Source organism: Tamandua tetradactyla, chromosome 2 (genome assembly GCF_023851605.1).
Source record: "Tamandua tetradactyla isolate mTamTet1 chromosome 2, mTamTet1.pri, whole genome shotgun sequence".
NCBI classification, from domain to species: Eukaryota; Metazoa; Chordata; class Mammalia; order Pilosa; family Myrmecophagidae; genus Tamandua; species Tamandua tetradactyla.
The window spans coordinates 23,233,319-23,260,187 of record NC_135328.1 but is presented as its reverse complement, the minus strand read 5'-3'; the positions used below and the strand labels follow the sequence as shown (position 1 = coordinate 23,260,187).

Below are 26,869 nucleotides of genomic sequence, written 5' to 3'. Positions count from 1 at the left end.
CTCAAGTCTACGGCTACAGGAAATAAGATTTTCCTTCAGGATACTCATAGAAACGTCTACATCTTTCAGACGGCGCTTAAGCTTCTCGTTTGAAACCTTAAGCCCATCCCTTTCACCCTTTAATGTAGACAGTGTATCTAACAACAACCAACCAACATCTCTATAACTCTTATTTCTATGAAACTCTGTAAAGGTGTCAAAAACATTATCCCCCAGAGTCTGGCTTCGTACAAGCGAAGCATTAGGAGAATCGAGTGATGATATTTTGACTATCTCCTTTGCCAACTCACTCCATGGATTGGGAGTGTCATCTGATTACAGGAAGCAGAGTCCTTAGTGTCTCTGAGTCCAGTCAGAGTAGAAAACCATTCATAAAAACCCATTTTTAAGATTCTGTTTCTTAAGAACCACTCCCGGTACCAAGATGTATTAGTTAGGGTTCTCTAGATAAACAGAGTCAACAGGGAACACTTGCAAATATAAAATTTATAAAAGTGTCTCACGTGACCATAGGAACACAGAGTCCAAAATCCACAGGGCCAGGGCAGGCTGCGAAGCCAATGACTCCGATGGGTGGCCTGGATGAACTCCACAGGAAAGGCTCACCAGCCAAAGCAGGAATGGAACCTATCTCCTCTGAGTCCTCCTTAAAAGTCTTCCCATGATTAGATTTAGCATCACTAATTGCAGAAGATACTCCCCTTTGGCTGATTACAAATGGAATCAGCTGTGGATGTAGCTGACATGATCATGACCTAATCCTATGAAATGTCCTCATTGCAACAGACAGGCCAGCGCTTGCCCAATCAGATAAACAGGTACCGCAACTTGGCCAAGTTGACACCTGTCCCTAACCATGACACATGGGTTACAATTTCACAATTTTAGGTTTTTACTTCTAGCTGCTCTAAAATACTGGAGACTAAAAGAGATATCAATTTAATGATTCAGCATTCATATTCATATGTTAAGTCCTATCTTCTTTGCATAATTCCACCATCACCTTTTATCTTTCCATACCTCTCTTTAGGGTTGTTTGGGCTATGGCAATTCTAAATTTTTGATATTGGAACAGTCTGTCAATAATATAGGGTAGGGATATGGAACTGTCTGATGTTCTTGAGAGGCTGGGCTAGGTTTCAGGACTTATCTGAACCAGGGACCCATCTGGAGGTTGTGGTTTCTGGAAAGTTACTCTAGTGCCTGGAATCCTTGTGGAATCTTATATAGTACCCTAGTTGTTCTTTAGGATTGGCTGGAATGGTCCTGGATGGTGGTTGGCAGGTTATGATAGGTAGCAAGATCTACCCTAAGCTTGCATAAGAGCAACCTCCAGAGTAGCCTCTTGACTCTATTTGAACTCTCTCTGACACTGATACTTTATTAATGACACTTCTTTTCTCCCTTTTGGCCAGGATGGCATTGCTGATCCCACAGTTCAGGTCTGGATTCATTCCTGGGAGTCATCTTCCATGTCAGCAAGGAGACTTTCAGCCCTGGATGTCATGTCCCACGTAGGGGGAGGGCAATGATTTCACTTGCAGAGTTGGGCTTAGAGAGGCTGAGGCCACATCTGAGCAACAAAAGAGGTCCTCCAGAAGTAACTCTTAGGCATGCCTATAGGTAGTCTAAGCTTCTCCGCTACCTATATAAGCTTCATAAGAATAAGCCCTATGATTGAGGGCATGTCCTATTGATTTGGGTATCACTAAAGTTTGACACAATATCAGGATATTCCCTGATGGTAAGGTTTAATAGTTCCATAGTCTTTCTCCCATCCCTCGGGGGATTTTGCCAATACTTTTTGATTATCTGCTTAATGTAATCTAGGATGCTTCCAGGCCTTACAATAATCTATACAGGATTAAATGACCTCTTTCTTATTCTCTGCTTCCTGTGTTTCAATTGTTCAAATGAGCTATTCTGATAGGTTGAATTAGATTATGCACTATAGAAAATTTCAATTCCAGATCAAATAAACCTTTTTTTCCATTGGTCTCAAAGAGTATGTGTGGTTCTAATATATAGACACTGTCTTCCTTACCCTTGTGTTCTGAATTACTTTAACCCCAACCTGTTCAGCTTCATTCTTATCTCTAAATATCAGGTTATATATATACAACAGCCTCTCAAAATCCAGAAATAATAATCACCGCTGTGAACATAATCTGGCTACTCTAAAAGCTTACAATCTAGGCCCCTGTTTTCTTATAAGCATTTTCTAAAGGTGACCATACAATTCTTGTTCTTTGGTTTCTGGCTTATTTTGTCTCACCAAATGTTCCACATGTTCATTCACATCGTTCATGCATCACGACTTTGTTCCTTTCAGTAGCAGCACAAAAAAACCTTAGTTCATAAGTATACACCATTGTTCACCAATCTACTTCTCCATCACTGCATCTTTCAGGCACCTGCATTCATCAGGCATCAAGTAGAAGGCCTAAAGTCCACAGTCCATCAATATTCTCAATTTTAGATAATTTCATTGTTCCCAGGAGAAAGAAAACCAATAAACACACCCACACCAAATAGGAAATCTGAACCTCCTCTTAACTTTTGTTCCTCCCTCCATTATTTACCTCCTCTGTTGCTGTGGTAGTGCTGATGGTTTCCTTTTGAACATCGCTCATAGCATGCAATAGCAGTTTTCCCCTGTGCCCTAAACCTAAACACTCTTTATACAATAATCATATCTTTGAAGTAATTCTTGCCAGAACTAATTCATATTTCTAGTGTTAATCAGTGGGACACGTAGGACTGACTATACAACCCCTTTCAATCTTGTTCATCTTCAATATGGTAATATTACTTATAGACCCACTAGAGAACCACCTTCATTCTTTTATATTCTCTTAGATTGAAGTTCAACCTCATTAGCTAACAGTTCATGAATCTCTAGCTTCTGTGTATCTCTAAGTCCCATACAGTCTGTATTATAAGCCTCTGATCATACTTTTATGCTGGTCATAAAAGTGGAATCATATAGTATCTATCCTTTTGTGTCTGGCTAACTTAGTTGCATTATGTTCTCAAGGCTCATCCATCTCGTCATGTGCTTCAGGCTGTCATTTTGTCTTACTGTTGCATAATATTCTATTGCATGTATATACCACATTTTGTTCATCCACTCATCTGTTGATGGGCATTTGGTTTGCTTCCATCTTTGGTGATTGTGAATAATGCTGCTATGAACATCGGTGTGCAAATGTTTACTTGTGTCGTTGCTTTCAGCTCTTCTGGGTATATACCAAGTAGTGTTATTGCTGGGTCATAGGGCAGCTTGATATTTAGTTTCCTAAGGAACTGCCAAACAGTCTTCCATAGTGGCTGCACCATTATACATTCCCACCAGCAGTGCATAAGTGTCCCAGTTTCTCCACATCCTCTCCAAGATTTATAGTTTCCTGTTTGTTTAATAGTAGCCATCCTTATAGGTGTGAGGTGGTATCTCATTATAGTCTTGATCTGCATTTTCCTTACAGCCAATGAAAATGAGCATCCCTTCATGTGTTTTTGAGCCATCTGTATTTGCTCTTCAGAAAAATGCCCATACATATCTTTAGCCCATTTTACAATTGGGTTGTTTGTTCTTTTGTTTTTGAGTTGTATGATTTCTTTGTATATACAAAAAATCAAACCTTTGTCTGATATGTGATTTCCAAACAGTTTCTCCCAATGAGTTAGCTGCCTATTCACCTTTTTGACAAAGTCTTTTGAGGCGCAGAAGAATTTGCTTTTCAGGAGTTCCCATTTATCTATTTTTTCTTTTGTTGCTTGTGCTTTGGGTGTAAAGTTTAGGAAGTTATCTCCTATTACTAGGTCTTGAAGATGTTTCCCTACATTTTCTTCTAGAAACTTTATGGTGCTAGTTCTTATATTTAGGTGTTTGATCCACTTTGAGTTAATTTTTATGTAGGGTGTAAGATAGGGGTCCTCTTTCATTTTCTTGGCTATTGATATCCAGTTCTTCCATGCCCAATTACTGAAAAGACTATTTCATCCCAGTTCAGAGGATTTGGGGGCTTTGTCAAAAATCAGTTGACCATAGATTTGGTGGTCTATTTCTTCACTCTCAATTCGATTCAATTGGTCGATGTTTCTATCTTTGTGCCAGCACCATGCTGTTTTGACCACTTGGCTTTATAATAGGTTTTAAAGTCAGGAAGTGTTAATCCTCCTACTTTGTTCTTCTTTTTTAGGATATTTTATCTGTTTGGGGTTGCTTTCCCTTCCAGATGAATTTGGTAATTAGCTTTTCCAAATCTTCAGAGTAGGTTGTTGGAATTTTGATGGGTACTGTGTTGAATCTGTAGCTCAGTTTGGGGAGAATTGACATCCTAACTATATTTAGCCTTCCTATCCATGAGCCAAGAATGTCTTTCCACCTATTTAGATCTCCTTTGATTTCTTTTAGCAGTGTTATGTAGTTTTCTATGTACAAGTCCTTTACGTCCCTAGTTAAGTTCATTCCTATGTACTTGATTCTTCTAGTTGCTATTTTGAATGGAATTTTTTCCTTAGCTGACTCCTCAGCTAGGTCATTGCTTGTGTATAGAAACGTTACTGATTTTTGCAGATTAATTTTATATCCCGCCACTCTGCTGAATTTTTTAGTAGTTCAAGTAACTTTGCTGTAGATTTCTCAGGATCTTCCAGGTATAGTATCACATCATCTGTAAATAATGAGAGTTCTATTTCTTCCTTCCTAATTTGGATGCCTTTTATTTCTATGTCTTGCCTGATTGCTCTAGTTAGAACTTCTAGCACAATGTTGAATAATAGTGGTGACAGCAGTCATCCTTGTCTTGTACCTGATCTTAGGGGGAAAGCTTTCAATCTCTCTCCATTGAGTACGATACTGGCTATCAATTTTTCATATATTCCCTTTATTATATTGAGGTAGTTACCTTTGATTCCTATCTTTTGGAGTGTTTTATCAGAAAAGGATGCTGAATTTTGTCGAATGCTTTTTCAGCATCAATCAAGATGATCATGTGATTTTCCCTTTCGATTTGTTAATGTGCTGTATTACATTAATTGATCTTCTTGTGTTGAATCATCCTTGCATCCCTGGTATAAACCCCACTTAGTCCTGGTGTATAATTCTTAAAATGTGCTGTTGGATTCAATTTGCTAATATTTTATTGAGAACTTTTGTATCTAATTTCATAAGGGGGATTGGTCTATGGTTTTCCTTTCTTATAGCATCTTTACCTGGTTTTGTTATTAAAATGATATTAGCTTCATAAAATGAGTTAACTAGACTTCTTTTTTCCTCAATTTTTTGGAAAAGTTTGAGCAGAATTGTTGTTAGTTCTTTATGGAATGTTTGATTAAATTCCCATCTGGCCCCATCCTTTTATTCTTTTAAAAATATTTTTATTAAGCTATCTTCACACACCATACAGTCCATCCAAAGCATAAAATCAATGGCTCACAATATCATCACATAGTTGTGTATTCATCACCATGGTCATTTTTAGAACATCTGCATTAATCCAGAAAATAAAACGAATAAGAATAATGGAAAAAATACAATACATTGCATATCCCTTTCCCTTCTGTTTCTTGGATATACTGACCACTAGTATTGCAACCTATCCAATTTTTTACCTCTTATCCCCCCTTATTATTTATTTATTTTGTATCCCTATTTTTTATTCACCTGTCCATACCTTGGATAAAAGGAGCATCAGCCACAAGGTTTTTACAATCGCATTGCTGCATTGTAAAAGCTTTATAGTTATACAATTGTCTTCAAGAATCATAGCTACTGGAATACAGTTCAACAGTTTTAGGTACTTTCCTCTAGCCACTACAATACACCATAAACTAAAAAGGGATATCTATATGAAGCATAAGAATAACCTTATTAAGATTATTAATAAGGTTAGCCTAATTAACCTAAGATAACCTCTCGACTCTGTTTCAAATTTCTCAGTCACTGAAACTTTATTTTGTCTCATTCATTTCTTCCCCCTTTTGGTGAAGAAGGCTTTCTCAATCCATGATGTTGGGTCCAGGCTCAACATAGGATTTATGTCCCATGTTGCCAGGCAGATTTATACCTGGGAGTCATGTCCCACCCCCAGGGTGAAGAGCAGTGAGTTCACCTGCAGTGTTGGCTTAGAGAGAGAGGCCATGTCTGAGCTCAAAAAAGGTCTCTCAGTCTCAGTTTGAATCTTAGGCATAATTATATGAAGACTTTGCTTCTCCTTTGCAGGAATAAGTTTCAAACAGGTGATCCCCAAGATCGAGTGCTCAGCTTACTGAATTTGTTGTCCCCACTGCTTGCAAGAATATCAGGAACTCCCCAGATGGGGAAGTTTTCCTTCTTTCTCCCCAGTTTCCCAAAGGGACTTGGCAAATACCTTTTAATTCTCAGCCCAAATTACACTAGGATGTATCTGGGCATCACACTAACCTGAACAAACTACCAAGATCTCACTCACTATTCAAGAGTCCATGTAATTACAGTGTATACAAAAATTAACCATACAAGTAAAATTAGATAATGCACTACAAAAAAATTTTTTTTTAATTTGTACCAAATAAACATCTTTTCCTTTGGTCTGACACAGAAGCTTAAGTTTTAAAATATATACCATATCATCCTTGTATTCTGATATACCTTAGTCTTATCCAGATCAGCTTCATTCCTATCCCATCAAAGTCTGATCACTTTTTCAACTTTTTAAAAAATAATGCAGTCTTAAACAATCAGTATGTCAAAGAAGAAATTTTTAGTGAAACTGGTAGTTATCCGGAAATGAAAGAAAATGAGATACAACACATCAGAACTTATAGGATGCAGCAAAGGCAATGCTAAGAGGGAAATTTATTGCACCAAATGCTTATATTTAAAAAGAGACAAGAGCAAAAATTGAGGACTTAACTGCTCACCTGGAGGAAATAGAGAAAGAATAGCAAACTAACCCCAAAACAATAGAAGAAAAATAACAAAGATTAAAGCAAAAATAATGAATTTGAGAACAAGAAAAATCAATAAAACTAAAAGTTGGTTCTCTGAGAAAATCAATAAAATTGGTGGACTCCTAGCTAGGCCCACAAAGAAAAAAAGATAGAGGGCCAAATAAAATGAGAAACGAGAAGGGGGTCATTACCATGGACCCCGAAGAAATAAAAGAAATCATAAGGGATACTATAAACTAAATGCTATAAAACTAGACAACTTAGAAGAAATGGTCAGATTTCTAGAAATACACCGACAATGTACACTAACTCAAGAAGAAGTAGAAGATCTCAACAAACCAATCACAAGTAAAGAGATTCAATCAGTTCTTCAAAAATCTTCCTACAAAAAAAAACCCAAAGCAAGATGGCTTCACAGGGAAATTGTATGAAACATTCCAGAAGAAGTAAGAGCAATTCTGGTTAAACTCTTCCAAAAAATTGAGGAGGAACACTACCTAACTCATTTTATGAAACTAACATCGTTCTAATACCCAAACTGGGTAAAGATGCTACAAAAAAAAAGGAAATCTACAGGCCAATTTCCCTAATGATTATAGATGCAAAATTTCTCAGCAAAATACTAGCAAATTGAGTCCAATTACACATTAAAAGAATTATACACCATGACCAAGTGGGGTTTATACCAGGGACGCAAGAGTGGTTCAACACAAGAAAATAAATTAATGTCATACAGCATATTACCAAATTGAAGGGGAAAATCACATGATCATTTCAATTGATGCTGAAAAGCATTAGACAAAATTCAGCATCCTTTTCTGATAAAAACATTTCAAAAGGTAGGAATCAAAGGAAATGTCTTCAATATGATAAAGGGCATATATGAAAAACCCATAAGTAGCATCATCCTCAGTGGTGAGAGACTGAAAGCCTTCCCCCTAAGATCTGAGACAAGGAATGAGACAAGACGCCCTCTGTCACCACTATTATTAAACATAGTACTAGAAGTTCTAGCTAGAGCAATCTGGCAGAATAAAGAAATAAAAAAAGATATCAAATCAGAAAGGAAGAAATTAAAATTTCATTATTTGCAGATGACAGGATACTATACTTGGAAAATCTCAAGAAATCTATGACAAAACTCCTTGCGCTAATAAATAAATTCAACAAAGTAACAAGATACAAGATTAATGTGCAAAAATCATTAATGTTTCTACATACAAACAATTGCATAATTGAGGAGATAATTAAGGAAAAGGTCCATTCAAAATAGCAACTAAAAGAATCAAGTATCTACGAATAATTTAACAAAAGATGTAAAGGAAACATACACAGAGAGCTACAAAACCCTGCTAAAAAATCAAAGATTTAAATAAGTGGAAAGGCATCCCTGCTCACATACAGGAAGGTTGAATGTCATCAAGATGTCAATTCTACCCAAATTGATCTACAGATTCAATGCAATACTAATCAAAATTCCAACAACCTATTTTGAAGACTTGGCAAAGCTAGTTATTAAGTTCATTTGGAAAGGAAAGAGACCTCAGATAGCTAAAAAAAATCCTAAAAAATAAATAAATAAAAAGAACTAAGTGAGAGGCTTAACATTTCATGATTTTAAAGCTTATTACAAAACCACAGTGGTCAAACCAGCATGGTCCTGGCACAAAGACAGAAGTATTGACCAATGGAATTGAATAAAGAGTGTGGAGATAAACCACCAAATCTATGGTCAATTGATCTTTAATAAGGTCCCCAAATCCACTGACCTGGGAAAGAATAATCTTTTCAATAAATGGGCATCGGAGAACTAGATATCAATAGCCAAAAAAATGGAAGAGGACCCCCTATCTTACACCCTATACAAAAATTAAAGGGAAAAAAATAAGGTGATCAAAGGCCTAAATATAAGAACCAGTATCATAAAACTCCTAGAAGAAAATATAGGGAAACATCTTCGAGACCTAGTAATAGCTTCTTAACTTTACACCCAAAACACAAACACAAAGGAAAAAAACACATAAATGGGAACTTCTTAAAATCAAGTGATTTTGAGCCAACAAGTTAAGAGGCAGCCAACTCAATGGAAGAAAATATTTGGAAATCACATATTGTATAAATGTTTGATATCCTCTATACATAAGGAAATCATACAACTCAACAACAAAAGAACAACCCAATTACCAAATAAGCTAAAGATATGAATAGACATTTTTCCAAAGAGCAAATACAAATGGCTAAAAAACACATGAAGGGATGCTCATTTTCATTAGCTATAATAGAAATGCAGATCAAAACTACACCTATAAGAATGGCTGCCATTAAACAAACAGGAAACTACAAATGCTGGAGAGGATGTGGAAAAATTTGGATACTTATGCACGGCGGGTTGGAAGGTATTATGTTACAGCCACTATAAAGGCAGTTTGGCAGTTCCTCAGGAAGCTAAATATCAAGTTGCCTATGATCTGACAATACCATTACTTGGTATATACCCAGAAGACCTGAAAGCAGTGTCATAAACAAACATTTGCATCCTAATGTTCATAGTATCATTATTCACAATTGCCAAAAGATGGAAACAGGGCGGGCCGCGGTGGCTCAGCGGGCAAAGTGCTTGCCTGCTATGCCGGAGGACCTCGGTTCGATTCCCGGCCCCACCCCATGTAACAAAAACGGAGAAACAGAATACAATAAAACAAGAAAATGTTTAAAAATGTTTCCCTTTCCTCCTTCCTTCCTTCCTTCTCTCTGTCTTTCCTTTAAAAAAAAAAAAAAAAAAGATGGAAACAATCCAAGTGCTCATCAACAGATGACTGGATGATCAAAATGTGGCACATACATATGATGGAATATTATGCAGCAATAAGATTAAATGAGGTCCTGAAGCATGTGACAACATGGATGAACCTTGAGTATATAAGGAAATAAGCCAAACATGAAAGGATAGATACTGTATAATTTTGCTACTGTGACCTTGACAAAGGTAAATTCAGAGGCTTATAATATAGAATATAAGGGATTAGAGATACACAGAAGCTAGAGATAGGTGAATGGTTTGCTAATGAGGTTGAACTTAAATATAATGGAGTGGATAGAAGTGAAGGCAGTTGATTAGTAAGTCTATATGCTGCATTGCCCTATTGAAGGTGAGCATAATTGAAAGGGGTTGTAGAGAGCTATGTATGTCACTGATTAACACTACACATATAAAAAGTTCTTGCATGAACAACTTCAATGGTCTGAATTTTGTACAAAGAATCAATAAAAGAGGGGTATAGGGAGAAATCTACTACTGCATGCTATACTAAGAAACAGGAATATATGGCCCAGTCAAAAGAATGAATTAAAACTTCAGAGGAGACACAGAATTTGGAACAACTAATCAAAGATGTTCAACTAATCTCTAAAATCTATTCAAGGAGATGTAGGACAATATGTCTAAAGAGATAAAAGATACTAAGAAGACACTGGGTAAACATAAAGAATAATTTGAAAGTATGAAAAGAAACATAACAGAACTTATGGGAATGAAAGTCACAATGAAAGAGTTTAAAAACTCACCGGAAGGCGGGCCACAGTGGCTCAGCAGGCAAAGTTCTCGCCTGCCATGCCAGAGACCTGGGTTTGATTCCTGGTGCCTGCCCATGCAAAAAAAAAAAAAGAAAAATAGAAGATAGGACAATTACAATCTCACAGGTAGAAAAAAGAATGGGAAAAATAGAGCAAGATCTCAGAGTATTGAATGACAGCATGAAGTGCACAAACATACACATCATGGGTGTCCTAGAAGAGAAGGGAAAAGGGACAAAAATGATATTTCAGGACAAAAATCTTCAAGTGTATTGAAGGTGCATATAATATCTAAGAAGTACAACATACTCAAAACAGAATAAATTCTAATAAACTTAATCTGAGGCACATACAAATCAGAACATCAAATGCTGAAGAGAAAGAGAATACTGAAAGCAGCAAGAGAAAATCAATTTATCATACAAGATTAAGTGTTGTATTCTCATCAGACAGCATTAAGGTGAGAAGGCAGTGGTATGACATATTCAACGGTCTGAAAGAGAAAAATTACCAGCCAAGACTTCTTTATCTGGAAAAACTGTCCTTCAAAAATGAGGGAGAGTTTAAAATATTCACAAACAGAAACAGAGAATTCATCAATAATAGATCTGCCCTACAGGATGTTTTACAGGCTGAAAGGAAAAGACAGGAAAAAGAGGCTTGGAGTACACTGTAGAAATGTAGATTATCAGTAAGGATAACTAAAAGGGTTAAAAGAGAGACAAAAGAAAAAAAAAAAAAAAAAACCACGTCTGACGTATAAAAGCCAAAGCATAAAATTGTTGAAGTAAATACTGCCTTTACAATAATAAATTTGAATTTTAATGGATTAAACACCCCAATCAAAAGACACTGATTGGTGGGATACATATAACAGAATGATCCAACCATATGTTGTCTACAAGAGACTCATTTTAGACTCATGGACACAAATAAGTTGAAAGTGAAAGGCTAGAAAAAGATATTCCACACCAATAATAATAAAAAGAGGTGGATTAGCTATATTAATATAGGAAAAAATAGACTTTAAATGCAAAACTGTTATGAGACAAAGAAGGACACTTTGTTTTAATAAAAGGGACAACTCAAGAAGAAATAATCATCATAAATAAATGTGTACCCAGTCAGGGTGCATTAAAATACTTGAGGCAAGCAATGGAAAAACTGAAGAGAGGAATAGTCTCCAACAATAGTTGGAAATTTCAATTTACCATTCTCATCAAAGGATGGACACCTAGACAGAGGATCAATAAAGAAACAGAGAACTTGATTAATATGATAAATGAATGAGACTCAAAAGAAATATACAAAGCTTTGCACTCCCAAACAATAGGATATACATTCTCCTCAAGTGCTAATGGATCATTCTACAGGACAGACCACATGTTGGATCACAAAACAGTCTCAATAAATTTAGAAAGATTGACATCATATAAGGCATCTCCTCTGAACATGATGGAATACAGCTGGTAATCAATAACGGGCAGAGAACTGGAAATACACAAATATACGCAGGTTAAAAAACACACTCTTAAATAATCAGAGGGTGGTAATTATTATTTCTGGATTTTGAGAGGTGGATATATATATATAACCTGATATTTAGAGATTAAAAACAAAGCCGATCAGGTCGGAGTTAAAGTAATTCAGAACACAAGGGTAATGAAGACATTGTCTATATTTTAGAACAACACATACTCTTTGAGACTAAAGGAAGAAATGTTTATCTGGTCCGGAACCTAAATTTTCTGTAGTACATAATCTAACTCAACCTATCTGTATAGTTCATTTGAACAATTGAAACACAGGGAGCCCAGAATAAGAAAGAGGTTCTTTAATCCTGTATAGTTTAATGTAATGTCTGGAAACATGGTACATCCTAGAGCATATTAAGCAGATTATCAAAAAGTATTGGCAAAGTCCCTTGAGGAATGGGAGAAAAAATATGAAACTATTAAACTTTACCATCAGAGAATACCCTGACACTGTGTCAAACTTTAGGGATACCCAAATCAATAGGCCAACCCCTTGCTCTTGAGGCTTACTCTTGTGAAGCTTATGTTAGGTAGCAGAGAAGCTTAGCCTACCTATAACCTAAGATTACTTCTGGAGGACCTCTTTTGTTGCTCAGATGGGGCCTCACTCTCTCTAAGCCCAACTCTGCACGTGTAGTCATTGCCCTTCTCTCTACATGGGACATAATATCCAGGAGTGAAAGTCTCCATTGTGGCATGGGAGATGACTCTCAGGGATGAGTCTGACCCTGGCACCATGGGATCAACAATGCCATCCTGACCAAAAGAGGGGAAAGAAGTGTAACAAATAAGGTATCAGTAACTGAGAGAGTTCAAATAGAGTCAAGAGGCTACTCTGGAGGTCACTCTTACACAAGCTTCAGTTAGACATTGCTACCTAACATAACTTGCCAAACCCCAATCAAAACCATTCCAGCCAATAAAGAAAAGAGGAAAAAAAAAAAAGTAACGTGATCTCAACTTTCTGCTATATCCAATGTACACATAAAAATATATAAAAATAACAGTAGTTATATCTAAAGTTATGGATGATGTTCATTTCCTCCTTTTTAATTTCCCAAATTTTCTACAATGGATATACATTATTTGTATAACAAGAAATAAAATTTATTCAAAAAAAGAAAAATTACAGTTTAATAAGTACAAATAAGTCTTTGAGAAATTATCCCTAATGTATCTAAAAGTTACTACCTTCAACAAGATTTAAAGGTTCAACTTTAAATCACTTCTGGGATTACAGTCTCATAGAAGAAAACAAGAGATAATTTTAATTGGCTACCAGAGCCACTGGCAGGTCCTCTGGAAATATGTAGGGCCCTAAGGTTTAAGAGTACCTATGTGGTAAATTGATTACTATTGATACATATATATAACAGAAGTTTCTATTGGGAATGAAAGCTTTTTTTTTTTCTGCTCTGTCTCCCTAATCTCTACTAGCAGTCATCTGGGATTGTGGGATACTTTACTGTGGATTCTGTAGCATGGCTATAGCTCAAAAAGAAGGAAGCTAAGAAGTCACCTGATTTTGAGAAAGCACAGCTCCAGTGACATCAGTACGTGAACACAAAAAAAATTAGAAAAATATTGGAGAAAGGAAATGCTGAATAGAGACATTTGCACTTGTGTCTAAATTGAGTCCCTTGTTTGGAAAACTAGAGACCAAATAAGTCACTATCTATTATAAGCAGCGAAATTCAAAATACTACACTAATGTTTAAATGAAGTAGATTAGAACAGACTTGGGGAGAGTTCTTTTCAGAAGAGAGAAATTGAGAAGAATTCTGAATAATTTATTTTATTTGTAAAGTCGTGAATAAAACAGTGAGGAAGTCATGGGCAATAAGAAATTACTGAATAAGGGAAATACCATGGATACTTACGAGCATCACTTAAAATTAGCTGTTACTACTTACTATAGAAAATGAGAGAATGTCAGCATAGGGGTTCAAATTAAACTAACATACATCTCAATGCCAAGTGACATTCAGGTAGTTTTGTTAATCCTCAAAAAAAAAAAAAACATACAAAACTATAGAATAGCACTGTTAACCCATTTTAATTAAGACATGTCATGCTCAGAGATATTGAATATCTTGTCCAAGATCTGTACTGCTAATAAGACACAGAGTCAAGACTAAATCTAGGTCCTTCAAGCCACTGCTTTTTCCAACTATTGCTCCATAAAGATCCCTTACTAGCAATTAGAATAAAAGGGTAAGAAAACTGGAGCACAATAGGTTTCCATGGCACAGACCTAGAAATTATTAGAATATGCAGGATAGGCTGGGGGAATTAATCCCAGCCCTGAATCTATTGCTTGAAAACGACTTCTGCAAGATAATGGCTTAAAGTTCTTCTGAGCTCCCAGCAGCAAAAACAGCACTTGATATTCACACTGCTGGGGGTGGGGGTGCAGGGGGAACTGCGTAATTCTTAAGACCGTGTAAAAAGAAGAAAATGATTTAATTCTAACTTGCCCAATATTGTGTATTATCAACTCCTTTGGGGACTAATAGGAACTTATTCATTTAGATAAACATTGGGGATCTCCAACCAGGGATATCTCATATCGTGAAGATGAAAAGTGCTTTAAAAACATTAGGGCAAACTGAATGAAGAGGATATAGGATGCAATAGTTAGTGCTGGCAATGTCCTCCTGGGAAGCCTTCCAGGGTAAGTGTGCTATGACCTGTTCAAGAATTTTCTTGAGTTAAAATCAGGAAGACTTGGATAGTGTATGTGCCTAACAACTAAGTCAGCACTCTTCTGTTGGTAAACATGGGGTAAGAAGGGGAATGCTTCATCATCTATAGTCTTCAAACAGAGATGGTTCCCCTCCCACAGGTGATGCTCAGTGGTGAGGATCACTCTAAACACAGAGCCTTTGAGGAGAAATGGATGAAATCTGGAGAACCGATAAACTGGAATTTTACCTATTTATTGCAGGAAGAAAGAAGTAGCAGTAACAGAAATCCTTGCTGTTTCTCCATGGTCCCTCCTACAGACTAGGTATCATCTCCTCTTTCTTTTTACTGTATGATTCTATTGGATGTTTTATACTGCATCCTATCTGTGCCTAGCCACATTCTAAATAATGAATTCTAGAGTCCCTTTGAAAGAATTGAGATTGAGTCTGAGTATATATGTGAAACTGAATGAACAAAAGCAGAATACTGACTAAATTAGTCCATGTGATACAAAGCAACAGAAAGTCTCCCTCAATTTCCAGCTCATGAACTGTTTACTCATTATCTGAGTTTTAGAGAAAACTGATATCAAAATTCTGGAAGTCCATACTACTCTCCCCTTTCAAAGAAAATTCAAAAAAATTATTTATAATCTTTTATAATTGTAAAATATAGGTTATAAAGATGATTTGGAAAATACAGAGAAGATAAAGGAAATTATAATGCTCCAAATTCCAAATTCCAGAGAAAACCAGTTAACATTTTGGTGTAGTTTCTTCTAACCACAAATATACAATTACAAAACAATCTTTTTTCATGTCATATTATATCTGAGCAGTGTTTCCTGTCCTTAACTCTTCTCAAAGATTACAGTTTGCATTGGTGATAGTATTTGTGATAGTATGGCTTCTCATGTGTTCATGAGCCTCCATCACCACATGCCAGAATTCCAGCATCCTGGAAGAAAAATTTATAGCAACTGTGAAAGCATGATTGAACTTGAAACGTGAGAGTACATGCAAAGTTGTTTCTTTTCTGTTTCTGTTCTTTTCCTTTTCTATTCCATTGTTGTATCTTTTAGGGGAATATGTTAAGTAGTAATGCTAAAAACATCTCTGGCTGACTTTTAGGAAAATATTTCAAGAGTTTCACCATTTGGAAGAATTATGTTGATGATGTTAGGCATCTTAATGATGTATTATCTTTAATCTAGAGTAATAAGAGGTTTTACCATGATTGAATGCTGAATTCTATCAAATACGTGTTCCCACGTAGTAAGATGACAGTGAAGGTTATTTTTATCTGTTTCCTATACTATATTGATAGATTTCCAAGTATTTACTTGGAATTCAATAAATTCATGAAATAAACACTATCACATCAGTGTACAGTTTTGGAAATATTTTATAATCTTTGCAGATCCATTCCTATATGTGACTGATCCATAATTTTATTCTATCTTTGACAGTTTGTGGTAAAAAAGTCTATTTAGTTTGATGAAATGATTTTAAAAGTGTTCCATGAATTTTTCACATTGAGACATGTGATATAGCACAGGAATCATTTGTTTCTTGGATGTACAAAATAACTTTTACAAGCATTCTGCCTCAAGGAACCATTTTGAGAGTTCATTGCTCACAATAAGGTCTCTATTACCTACCACAGAATGTGCCATGGTAAGTGTAGTATAACTGAATAAATGAAGGATGCTATGAGAGAGGAAAGTAAAAGGTTCTGTGACGGCACATAGGACATTCTTCCCAGAACAACAGGCGAGAAAGTTTCCTAGAAAAGGTAAGATTTAAATTGGGAAGGATGCTTCCACCTTAAGAAAACAGCAGGGACAAATGCTCAAGGAAGAAATAGTGCAGTATTTTGGAAATACTGAAAGAATTCACCACAAACATTGCAGAGAATTGGTGGTAGCAGTAGGGATGAAAAACTACCACATTAGAGTTATATAGGTGTGACAATGTGATTGAGAGGGGTTTAGAAGACTTTTAAAAGCTGTGTTGTATAGCAAGTACACTGATTTTCATTAGATTTATTGTGTCAAGTAGGGAGTCTTAGGTAGGAAGGTTGATGAAAGCTATGGGAGGCGGGGGGAGAATCCATCCAATAACTTCTGCCTTGACATCATCATGGGAAGGAGTTATGGCAAAGAAGTGGGATGAAAGGAAACTGAAGAGGTTAAGACAGGTCTTTCATGATGGGTTGATTCAGTGTGTATGGTGGATTTATTGATTCTACTTTCGCTTATTTTCCCTAGGTTTCGGGAAAATAGGTTTCGGGAAAAAGGACATCCCCTTTCTGGACCTTTTTTGAACAGAAAGAGAGCCATTCCTCCTTCATGCTTCTCTTCAGCACTCCCACCCACCAGGATAAAATGCTAAGTTTAGTACTCTTTTGTTAACAGTAAAAATTAGCTCCTCTTCCTTGTCTTTCTTTTCATCTTCCTCCTTCTTCTTACCTTCTTCCTCTTCCTCCTTTCCTTCCTTCAGAATGGTTCTGCTAAAAATATATAGACAGCTGCCTTAACTGATCCCTTTGTGAGAACAAGTCCATGCACCAATGTAAACAGAGACAGGAAAGGAGGTGTAGGAGGAAGGGAATATTTTCTAATATACTAACAGACTATTGCCAGTATTTTTTTAACCTTACCAAAATCACTGTCTAGGGGATACTCTCCAAGACAAGGAGAAATGATAAGGAAAGGGAATGGAAAGCAAAGAACTTTTCTCTTCCCCTCCTTACAGGAAGCTAAGGAGTAGTGCCATCTTTGAATAGCCAAGGAATAAGTCTCACATTCTGACTTCAATTTCTCTGGATACAAAAAGATCAAAGCAAATGTATGTTTGTGCTGTGAGGAGAATCAGAATGACATATTCTCGTTCTGCAACCACAACCTAATAAACACAAACTATCACAGCAACAGTATAACAAAGTATAAGACACAGCTCTTTGTATAATGGGTCTATAATCGAACATGAACATCTTAGAGTAAATATCAGACAATTGGAGCACAGTTGAAATTTTAATGATATAAGTAGTGTTTTAGTTTGCTAAGGCTGCCAGAAGGCAATACACCAGAGATGGACTGGTTTTTATAAAGGGGATTTACTTAGTTACAAAGTTACTAATTTGGGAAGACACACAGGACTCCTGGGCATCTCTCCTGGCTTCTGGATTCAAAGGGCTTTCCCTCGGGTGGTTCTATCTGCATCTCCAAATGTCTGGGTCTTAGCCAGCTCTGAGCTCCTTTCTTCTGATTCCTCCTTTAAAGCCTCATTGATTGAGGAAGGCACTCTCCTTAACCAACTGCAGATGTAATCAGCCATAGAAAATTCCACATGCTCATGATTTAAGTCCACAACAGAACGCAGCACCACCACCTGGGCAAGTTGACAACTGAACCTAACTACTACAAGCAGTTATAAGTAGTTTCAAATTATAAGTAGGTAGAGCTTAACAATTGAAAAGACGAGTTGAGATTGAAAAGGCAGGAAAGTCAAGTATACGGAGCATGAAAGATCCAGAAGTGCACACTGATTTGCAGAGTATATATACAAGGCTAAGGGATTCCAGGTGTGTGCTCAATAGATACAAGGGTGAGGCAGAGCTTTCATATTATTTTTTATCTGGCTATTCCTCAAAATTGTGAAATTTCTTGTTAAAAATAGAAAAGACCAGGCACAAAAGTGGAAAAAAATAGAGGCTGTGATTCAGTCTTTAGGTTCTCCATCACATCACATATGATCAGGTTCAAAATAAGCAAGTTATTTCAGTGCAGCGAATTACAAAATACATTTATGTAACAGTCTTCTCTTGCTTAGGGTTAGAAAAAGAACCCATGAGAACTAGTATGGTACAATGGTTAGTAGGACCGACTTTGGAGACAGATGGTTGGATACTGAATTCTAATTCTATCACTTATTATTTTTTGTATGGATTTGAAAAAATTACTTAAACTTTATTTTGTCTCCATTTCTTCCATGCAAAATGGGAATTAAAATGGTACCTGTCTCATAGGGTTACACTGATAGTAAATGAGTTAATACGTGTAATGTGCTTACAACAATGTAATGTGCTGACAACATAATAGGCGCTTAATAAATATTACCATTATCGGTCTAGCCATATATTGACCTACATGGCCAAAAATAAGAACTAGGGTTGCATTCCAAAGCATTAAATACAAAAAGTTAGAGAAAAAAATGGGTAACTACTTATAAAATGATACAAGGTACTAAGAACCAGGTGCAATGATCCTCAGACACTGAACTGGTTAGATAGTCCACTATCTAGGAACAAAAAATGCTTACAGTTTTTCAATCAGGGTCCAAAATTTAAATCTCATCATTCTCAAAAATAGCTTTTTCCTTTTCACCCAAACAGGCAGACCTAAGAGTTATAATTTATAAAATGTATGCATATGTAAATATATACTTAAATTATGTTATAATAATTTATTATATTTTAGTATAATATAATTATAGGTGTCAAATTAGAACCATCTATTGTGCCAGGCACCTAATATATTTTATATAATTTGATTCTCACAACAAACTGCCAAAAGTTATTGCTTTCCCCCTGTGGGCTAGCTGAGGTTCAGAAAAACTAAGTAACTTACTGACATCATAGCCAGGATAAACGGCATGCTGCTGAACCTATATGATATTTTAAATGAGACCCAGGTTTATTGAAATGCAATTTAATTTCAAAATATTCATTAATTAAGAGACCCTTATGTATCCACATTTGAAAGTAATATGTACCTACATTTTATTTAATTACAGAACTGACATTTTCCAGCACAATTCCCAGTTTCTGCTGTTGTGTAATCATAACAGAACTCTCAGTGCCTTTGTTTTGTCATTAATAAAATTAATATAATATGTATAATAAATAAATAATGGAAGTAAAAGTGTTTTTAAAATCGACACTACAAATTTAATCCCTGAGTTCATGTCTGTTTTTAAACCCTGCAGGTACATGGACAAATGAATTGAGTAATTACTCTGCCATGACCGAATTCTTTCTGGTGGGGCTATCCCAATACCCAGAGCTCCAGCTTTCTCTGTTTGTGCTCTGCCTCATCATGTATCTGATAATCCTCCTGGGAAACAGCCTCCTCATTATCCTTACCATTCTGGATTCCCGCCTCCACACCCCCATGTACTTCTTCCTTGGGAACCTCTCATTCTTGGACATATGCTACACATCCTCATCCATTCCTCCAATGCTCAGCATATTTAGATCTCACAGAAAATCCATCTCTTTCATTGGCTGTGCTCTGCAGATGATTTTCTCCCTTGGCTTGGGCTCCACTGAGTGTATCCTACTGGCAATGATGGCCTATGACCGGTACATGGCTATCTGCAACCCCCTGAGGTACCCCATCATCATGAACAGGGTGCTATGTGTGCACATGGCTGTATGGTCATGGATTGTTGGCTGTCTGAACTCCCTGGTACAAACAGTCCTAGCAATGACATTGCCTTTCTGTGGAAATAATGTCATCGATCACATTACGTGTGAGATCCTGGCTCTTCTTAAACTCATCTGCTCAGATGTCACCATCAATGTGCTTATCATGTCAGTGGCAAGTATTGTTTTACTGATTATTCCTCTGCTGTTAATTTTCATCTCCTATATTTTCATCCTCTATTCCATCCTGAGAATTAATTCTGCTGAGGGAAGAAAGAAAGCTTTTTCTACCTGTTCAGCCCACCTGACAGTGGTCATCTTATTCTATGGTTAGTACACAAAGCCCAAATCAAAGGTCACAAAAACATCTGATGAGATCATCAGTCTGTCTTATGGAGTGGTCACCCCAATGTTGAACCCCATCATCTATAGCCTGAGGAATAAGGAGATAAAAGAGGCTCTGAAGAAACTCTTCAGCAAACGCTTGCATCTAACATGAAAGGCCTCTTCATTGTAGGATTAGTTCAGGCTTTTGCATTCAAAATGAGGACACAGAATCTAGTGTCAAGAGCTAGTATGATTGTAAAGTCAAATATGAAATTTCCATTCTTTTCAACCAGGAATGATAATGTGAATTGTTCTGAATACCATGTTTTCTGCGGGGTTTCTAGCTGTATGCAGTCCTATCAATCGGTCTCATAAAGGGCATATGACTTGTCATCAAGATAAATCTCTCCCCTCTGCCCTCTTGCCTTTCTCCCCTGTCCTTTCCTTTCTCATACCTCTATTCTCTCCCTCTCTTTTCCTGCTTTTTTCTCTCTCTCTCCTATCCTCCATTTTCTCCTTCTCCTTTCTCCCCCATCTACTTTCTTTCTCCTTCTATCTTATCTTTTTTTCAGTCTGTTTCCTCACTCTCTTTCAATTGGACATCTATTGTTTTTCTTGTCCAGTTTCTCTTCATCTGGTAAAAGAATACATCTTCTTTTGAGGTTCTACCAATTCCCTATTAGTCCATTTGTGCTAGATAGGACTCACCAACCCCACATCCCAACCCTTGTGCCCCGATATAGGGGTAAGCATAGAACAAAGCAAAGACTTAACCAATTAAAGAAGGAAACCCGTCTCACTACAGTCATCCATTCAGGGTAGCAAAGAAGCCAAAATACTAAATTGAGTGGATTTTTCAAAAATACTAAATTGAGTGGATTTTCACACTTAGCAACTACGTAGTTCTAACTGACACATTCCTTGCTCTTCTCTCCCCTCATATGTTTGAGGCAAAAGTTATGAGGGTATGACATCTGAATCATCCAAGTTTTCCAGGTTTTAGGGGTTCTCCTTTGCTTTAATAAATAAATTATAATAATATAACTTTTATTCTGCATTTCTGTGCACTCCACTCACCTCCCCAATCATTTCTGAGGAGTGTATACATCTTTCTAGTTTCTAATGTTCATTTTTGCCTCAGCCAATTATTACTCTGGATTTTTTTCCTTATTCCTCTCTGTTAATCTTGCAAATATATCTCTGTGTTGCTTAAGCTATTAATTATACATTTTACCACAAAGAACAGACATGAGTCTCACTCAAAAGAACACCTTTTTAGGCTTAGGAATAAAGTAAAGGAACTGTGACGCTGTAAGAAAAAGAAATTAATATTATATATCACTGCTCTTAGTATCTATTAGACATATCCATTCACACAAGCCCTCTTAAATCCATTTTCCTTTTTAGTACCTGTACTGTTACCAGATTAATAGTGCTTATACATTTCCCTCTTCCATAAGAATTAACACTTCTCTCAACAATAATGAGAGGATGTACAATTCAAAGGATTCCTCAACAATGTCCTTTCTGATATGGGGAATGGGTCTCCCCAAGAAAAACAGATTGCAGCTTCTACTCTTCTATTCTTTTAGTAAAGTCTCCAGGAACAAACGTGGCATTATTGAAAAATTGGGACTTGAATGCCACAAAGAAATGAGTACGACCTCTCCAGTCCAGCTAACAAGGTATATAAACTTGAACGGATTTAACCTATCAGGTTAAATATATAACCTATTTAACCTATCAAGGTATATAAACTTTAATCTTTATCTCCATTTCCCCTGACATAAAATGTGGACTATAATCATCAGGGAGTTTTATAAGGATGAGTAAGAAAAAAATGTAACCTGGACTTTTCATCGTTTTGGCTCATTTCATTCCCTTGCCTTTTCCCATGCAATTCTGCTTCACCTAGGAAGACTATGGGCTCCATGAGGAACCCATTGTTGGGTCCTCATTACTTAGAAAAAAATAATTATTCATTGTAATGTGTGTTAAATGAATAAATGAATAAAAGATTGTCTTTCTAATTCTGAAGGCAAACCAGCTTATTTGCCATTGACTGAAATATCCTAGAAACTGCCATCTCAGCATCTTTGCGTCTGCCAAGTTCTCCATATAAAAGTGCCCTCTCTAACCTATCTATAAAAATTCAAGATGCCCCTCAAGAAAGGCTGCTCTAACTAAATACCTTTTATTATCTTAGTAACTGAACTTCATTTCTTCTTTCTCTAAGTTAAAGTCCTATAGAAATCTATTTATAGCTTTGGGATATTTATTAATGAAGAATTACATTCCCTTTGTTTATGTACATAACATATCTGTTGTTCTATTAAAAGGACATTAGAGGAAGGACCTGTCAGTTATTTGTCTTTATAATCCCAGAAGATATAACAGAGGGCTTTAATCAATAGACTGATACTTTGGATGATCACATTTTGCCTTTTTGTGTAAGATATATGGTTTTTAAATAGAATTTCCTTTCCATAGAATATTATAGTTTCACATATAACTAGTAATATGCCTGGTTAAAAAAACATTCTGTTGTATATATGGTTTTGTTCATTCTGGGCATCAGAAGTATGACTGTAACAGATCAGGCAGGGCCCACCTAACAGAGTTATACACCCATATAATCCCGGGAGTAGTTCATTGGTTTTCATAACTTAATAAAGACCAAAATGAAAAGAAATTAATCTACAGAATAGTGACTCCCATAATTGTATCTCTTACCCTATGATGTAGTCTAATAAGGATTTTAAATATAATATGTCCAGAACAGAAATCTTGATTCTCCTATTGCCAAACTACCTCTTGTAGAGTTTTTCCCATTTTAGGAAGTAGCAGCACCATAAATTCATATCTAATGCATCAGCAAACTATCAAGTCTATCTTCAAAGTTTAATCTGAATCTGACCATTTCCATTGTTATCACCCTAATCCAAGCCATCATCATCTCAATGGCTTCCCAAGCCATCTCCTTAATTCCATTCTTATTCTACTACGTTCCACTCTAGCCACAGAAACCTATCCCCATCTAATTCTACAACCTCATCTCCTATCACCTTACCAAACTCGGCTAAAATCCAGTATCACTATCTTCTTGCTATTCCTCAAACATCCTAAAGCCTTTGCATTTGCTTTTCCTGTTGCCTCAAAAACTCTTCTCCCATGTTTTTCTAAGAGCTCTCTCCCTTATTTCATTTAGGTCTTTACTCAAATATATTCTCTACAGAAAAACTTCAAAGAGCTTTATTTTTCATCATAGGACTCATTACCCTCTAAAACTGCTGATATTATCTGTTTATTAAAAAACTCCCCCCACCCCCGGCCATGAAGGAAGGGACTTTTTCTTCATTTTTGCTATATCCCTAGAGCTTCAACCAGTGCTAGCATTTGTCCTGACTAAATAACTAGTAGGAACCCTAAGCCATTGGCTCAAGTACTACTCTCTATATCTTCCTTGTGCAATCACTTTTCCTTCCAAGTTCTGTAGATTCTATTATATGTCACGTGAATTTCATGTTCCATACTGTGCTATAATTGGTCAATAGTTTACTTCTATTGCTGGAGTCATTTCTTGATTGAAGTCCAAGCAATCAGTTTCCCATCGCACATTGATATAAAACTTCCTGTATAATTCATCTCCTCTGATAGAAGTAATGCAGTTGCATAATTATTTAATAGTCCAATAACTGCTAGAATTTTAAAATATTACACAGAATTGCATGGGACAGAAAAAATATATAAGATAAAATAATCAAAATTAAAAACATAAATTTACAGATTGAAGAAGCCCAGCAAATCTGAAGCAGTGTGTATATGAAGAAAACTACATGTAGGCAAATCATAGTTAAACTACTAAAAATTAAAGATTAAGGGAAAATCTGGAAAGAAGCCTGAGAAAAATAATCCAAATGATAGGTCCAACCCAGAATTCAACTTTCAGCAAAAAATATTCTTCAAGAAAGAAAATGAAAATAAAAATATTTTCAAATAAGTGAAAACTAAGAGAATCTGTAGTAAACATACTGCATTAAATAAAATGCTAAATGAAATTTTTCAGACTGAAGGAAAATGTAACCAGAAGTAAATATGGCCTGCAAAAAAAGGATGAAGAGCACCAAAAATTGTACATACATATATGTTTTCTTTTTCTATTTTTTCTTAAAATACATATGACTTTTTAAAGCAAAAGTTATTGCATTGCCTAATGGGTTTATAACATATAGATGTACTATAAAATAACTATATCATAAAATATAGGGCAGGTGAAAAGTTTCTATATTTTAAATTAAATTGTAAAATACTAACTCATAGCTGACTATGTAAATTTAAGAATGTATATATTGTAATCCCTAGAGCAACCACTAAGATAATACAAAGTGGAGTTATAAAACCAACAGGTACATTTAAAATGGGATTCTAAAATACATTCAGACAATCCAAAGGAAGTCAGGATAAGAACAGAGGAACTGAAAAGGGGTGAGACTAGCAAAAAACATACAATAAAATGGTAGCAATAAGTAAAACTATAATAATGATCACATTTAAATGCTAATGGATCTGTCCAATTAAAAGGCATAAATTGGATTAGAAAGTATGTCTCATCTCTAAATTGCCAGATAGAGTTCATTGTAAATATAAAGGCAGAAATAGTTAAAAGTGAATGGATGCAAAAATATATACCATGGATATATATACATGTATATCTTATATACACAGTAAATATAAGAAATCTGGAGAGGAAACAAATTCCTTGAAAAATATAAATTCCCAAAACTGATTCCAAGGTGAAACAGGAAATCTGAATATTTCTATACCTATAAAAGAAATAGAAATTCTTACAATAAATAAAATCATTCATGAGGAAATTTTCATGTTTAGGTAGACTCAACGATAAAGTCTGTCAAACATTTAAGTTTGATAAATATCACCAATCTTAGATAATTCTGTCAGAAACAAAGAAGAAATACTTCTCAATATATCTTATGAGGCCTTTCAAAACTTCCTAATTCAAAAGCATCATAAAAAATGAGTATACAGACCAGTATTCCTCATGAATATAGATGCAAAAAATCCTTACAAAATATTAGCCAGTAGACTTCATTCCCATGGGACACCCAGAGGGGTCATTCACAGCTCTGGGACTTCTCCGCCACATCTATTTGTTATATGGAATAATGCTGATTTTCAGGGCTGCAAAACTCTAATTCTGTGCCTCAAGTGTCATACAGTTTCCCAATGTTCCAGAACTCTGGGGGATGATATAGACTGGAGAACTCTACAAATGCCTAACTGAAGAAAGCGAATAATACCAGCTTTGCTCACCTAGTGCTTCTCTGGTTGTGAGTGAAAACCCAGAGTAATATGGTTGTCAGCTAAGCTATTGGCAATGCAGCCACTGGAGTCAAGAACTTGAAAGAGGCAGCTACATACTTCACCCAGGAAGAGTGGGTCCTGCTGGACACTCTGAGAAAAAGCTGTTCAGAGATGTGATGCTGGAGAATATCAGTCATTTAGTCTAGTGCGTTCAACACTGAGGGCAATACTGGGAGTTCAACAAATGTTTTCTGAAAGCATAATAAATGGATTAAATATGTTCCAAATAATGATTCTGCTCTTTGGTGTGGATTCAGACTACAGTAGTAAATCCAACAGGCATATCCTTTATCCTTTTCCACATAAAATTTAGATTGTTCTGGGGGAGCTTATGTTACTGGATTTTTTTTTTTTTTTTTTTTTTTTGCATGGGCAGGCACTGGGAATCGAGCCTGGGTCTCCAGCATGGCAGGCAAGAATGCTGCCTGCTGAGCCACCCATGTTACTGGATTTTTTAAAAAGAAACAGTGATGAACTATTCTGGAAACACAAAATTTCTCCTTGTTTGATAATATGGAGGGTTCTGCATTGTTTTTATAAGTTTGGGCTTCAAAAACCAGAGGTCTTCTGTGTATTTGGGCACAAGATCAATTATAATCCTTTGATGATAAAAGTTTATCAATTTTCTGTGTCCCAGGTCCTTTTCTGTTGTCTGATCTTCAATGTTTACTGCATTCCTTTTTTGTCACTGGTAATTTGAAGCTGTTTGTATTCCAGAAAATCATGTTCTTAGATCTAATCTATTCCATTGTAAGTAGGACCTTTTGATGAGGTTACTTCAGTAAAGGTGTGTCCCACCTCAGTCAGGGTTAGTCTTAATCCTATTCCTGGAGTCCTTTTTAAGAAAATGATATTGAGACACAGAGAGAAAACCATAAGAAATAAGAAATTGATATCAGTGAAACCTGAAAGAGCTCTAGGAAGAGACCAAGAGAAACAGCCATATGCCTTGACCTGTGACAAGCTACGGACTAAGGTTTGCCAGCAGCCAGCCCCAGCAT

General features: G+C 36.0%; 1 protein-coding gene and 1 pseudogene across 2 annotated transcripts in view; both read left to right on the top strand.

Annotated features, from left to right (window-relative positions):
- Positions 1–26,869, top strand: part of LOC143667035 (olfactory receptor 13C9-like) — a 713,098-nt gene that overhangs the window by 340,158 nt on the left and 346,071 nt on the right. The window lies entirely within an intron of this gene.
- On the top strand, positions 14,694–20,825 carry LOC143655805 (olfactory receptor 13D1-like; annotated as a pseudogene).